Source organism: Bison bison, unplaced genomic scaffold (assembly GCF_000754665.1).
Source record: "Bison bison bison isolate TAMUID 2011002044 unplaced genomic scaffold, Bison_UMD1.0 scf7180017864181, whole genome shotgun sequence".
In the NCBI taxonomy this organism is placed as follows: Eukaryota; Metazoa; Chordata; class Mammalia; order Artiodactyla; family Bovidae; genus Bison; species Bison bison.
Genome location: NW_011494753.1, coordinates 9061799 through 9065117, shown reverse-complemented (window position 1 = coordinate 9065117; position 3319 = coordinate 9061799). Strand labels below are relative to the sequence as shown.

Sequence of the window (3319 nt, the reverse complement as noted above, 5' to 3'; positions counted from 1 at the left end):
CCCCCGCAAACACACACACACTCTGCTGCTCCCAAGAGGGCTGGGCTTGGAAAGGAGGTCCCCCAACTCTGCTCTGAGGCTCTCTGCTGCCTAGGACAGAGCAAGCAGTCACCTCCACCTCCCTCAGGTAGTAAGGCCTCTAAGAACCCCATGGACAGTTCAGGCTCGCAGGAATCACTTTGCTCAGAACCCTCTCCCCTCCTTCAGGAGGCCCTCTCTGACCCTTTCCAACCTACCCTATCCCCTGAGTGAGCAGGTCAGTAAGGATCAAGAGCCAGAAAGGAATCTTAATGTCCAGTTCCTCCCATTTTAGAGATGGAAATACAAAGGTTCAGAGAGGGGCAGCCCAAACTCACACGGGCAGTAGCAGGCCAGGGACCAGAGCTTCTGCCCCAAAGCTGGGCTCTGCCCTGGACTGCCCTGGCCTGGTTTCACAAGGATGCCAGCTCACTCCCGGGGGGATGACCAGCCCCTACTTCCCCGCAACTCTGGGATGGGGGCCCTTCACGGAGCATAGCCTGGGCCTTTAAGTAGAAGGGCTGATTGGGACAGTTTTGCCCAAAAAAGAAACCTTCTGCAGCCACTGCCTCCGGGGAGAAGATGTCTCATCTCCGGTGACATCGCTGAGGTCGTCCTGGTTGCAGGGCTAAATTATAGGAATGGGACAGCCTGTGGCGGCGCCCCCAGCAATCAGCCATAACTAGCATCATCCCACCTCCGACCAGCCCGTGCCCTCAGCCTGATCACTGTTTATTCAGCTGCAGCAAACTCAAGGGCAGCAGGCAGTGACACCCAAGCAGGACACCCTCAGCCCAGACAGAAAAGAACTGCCCTGTCCTTGACTTTGCCCCCAATCCCTCTCGGTGCCATTTGAGCCATTCCTCCTGATTCTGCATTCAGCAGGGACAGAGCGCCCTATCCACCCTGCAACGCCCACCCTCTCCATTCTCACTCCCTTTCCTTAAGATACATTCTTGCATGGCCAGGTCACAGGAGCAAGCGGGCTATTCTCAGACTCCACCTCAGCTGTGGCCCAGCTCACTGTATAGAGGCCAGAACCAAGGGCCTTCAGGGACACTCTAGCTCAAGGTCGCATTGGAGGCAGGAGATTCTGGCTCATTCAGACTGAGTGTCGGTAGACAGGAACGTTCACGAAGACGCCAGCACTGCGGGCCACAGAGAAACGCTGAGCTCACGGCCCTTGGGTTCACCTGGTGAGGGCTCACCCAGGGCTGGCAGGCTCCCCTTCCCCAGCAGCTGGGATAAAATTAGAGTGTTAGAGGGCTGGGGAGAGACACAAGGTTTTCCTGACTCAGCGCCCTGGCTCCGGCTCCCCTTTCTCCCGCAGCCTGAGCAGCCACCACCAGCCCTGCAGCCTAACCCGGAATCGAGACAGTCTGTAGCCCCGGCTCCCCACCTACTCCCCGAGACGGCCAGGCGGCCAGAAAAAGCTACCTGTCTGGGCCTGAAGGCACGGGACTGGAACCTGAGATCTGAGGCCTTCCAGAGGACAAAAGGGAGGAGCCCCAGGCTGAGGTCACACTGGCCACCTCCAAACAGTCACCTCAGCTCACGGCCTCAGAGGAGGGGTCTGCACAGCCAATGCTCAGCCCTAGTCGTGGAGGAAGGGGCACAGGAGGGGCCCCGAGGGAGCCTGTGTCTGGGGTCACAGGGCCATCCAAGTGAGGAAGAGACTAGTCTGATGGGAAACAGCCTGGGCGGTCTAGTCTGATGGGAGAGCCGTGGCCTGGCCCTGGAGAGCAAGCTCAGCAGGGAGGCCCGGCCCTACCCTGGAACCCAGTTGGAGGGGTGAAACAGCCACACCAAAGCAAGTCTCCATGGCGCTCAAGCAAAACTGGTACAGACCCCGGGCTGCTCACAAGGTATCGCTGAGAACACACAGGGAGGGTGAGGGCTGCATGGAGGCTGAGGGGCTGCTGGATGTGTATGGGGGTGCTGCTGGGTATAGCATGACAGGACAGCCCTGCACAGATCTGCAAGCGTGAGCCCCGCTGCGCTCAAATCCTGGCTGTGGCTGTCGGGGTCGGGAGTGAGAGGGAGGCAGGAACTGCTTACCTCATCTTAGGGAAGAAACAGGAGCCCAGGAGCATTGCCTCCCTTGACCCCGAGGCCCCTGCCCCTCCCAGCTCTGCGCCTGGTGATGTGTATGGGGGAGATGGCACCAGCTCGGCCCCAGGACGAGGCCTTGGCTCTTTCCCTACCCAGCCCGGCTCCCGCACTGCCTGAGGCCCTCAAAGGGCCTGATTGTGCAGGGGAAGTGTCTGAGAGGCAGCAGCTCGATGAATACATGAAAGGAAGCTTTGTTCAGGTCACAGGAGCGGGGGCTGGGGGGCTCAGGGGCAGGAGGGCTGCCTGGAAGTGAAGGCAGCACCAAGTCTTGGAGGCCAGGATCTGTGGCCCCTTGGCACCAAGAGGGGAGGGGGTGGCATTCAAGGCTCCACTCCAGCAGGGGTTGAGCAAGGCCGGGGCCTGCTCCTAAAGAGATTCAGTTTTGCATCCCTAAATACGTCTTCTTGCTTCCTTAGGAATCCAAAAGGATGGAGAAGGCAGACAGACCTATGCTAGATGGGTCAGAAACAGGCAGCAAGAGAATTCTAGGCAGTGGAAACAGCCTGAGCAAAGGTGGGGAAGCTGTGTGGTGGGTAGAGAGACTAAAGAGAGGAGAATGGGAAGGGGGGCTGAGGCCCCCAGGTGGTGATGGGGAAGGGCAAGGCAGGGGACCAAGGCTACACCAACCCGCGCCCTTCAGTCTCCGGAGCTGCCTTCTCTTTCCAATGAGCAGGGCCAGGATCCAAAGAGCCTCCTCTCCTCCAGCGTCCCCCCCACCCCAGGTCGCCCTGTCTGACCAGCACCACGCCCCCCCTCCCCACTTCCTATCCTGGAAGTCTAAAAGGAGCACCGTCTGGCACCGTGTCTCCCCCCTCACTCCCCAGCCTGACGCATTAGTGGCTGACTAAGTGGTAGCTAAAAGCTCCCAGAATAACCAGGGGTTCAGGCAGGGGAGAGGGCTAGGGACACACGGGATAGGCATGGCCCCAGAGGCAAGCCAGGCACAAGCCCCCTACCCCCATGTGATTCTTTGCCAATCCTGGCTCCTTCTGGACCAAGAAAGGGCACACTCAGGCTGCCCTGTACCCAGCTAGACTCCGTGGCCCCCTGAGCCCCCACCTTCCTCACTAGGCCCAGCACCAGATAGAAATGAGGGTCAAGAAGATGGCCGGGTGTCAGGGGGGCAGCCCTCCCCCATCAGGCCCCCAGCCAGGCCATCCCTGGGGCTCAGATCCTGTGGGAACCAATC

The 3319-nt window shown here is 59.8% G+C and overlaps 1 protein-coding gene across 1 annotated transcript in view; it reads right to left on the bottom strand.

Moving 5' to 3' along the window:
- Positions 1-3319, bottom strand: part of SEMA7A (semaphorin 7A, GPI membrane anchor (John Milton Hagen blood group)) — a 24394-nt gene that overhangs the window by 10802 nt on the left and 10273 nt on the right. The window lies entirely within an intron of this gene.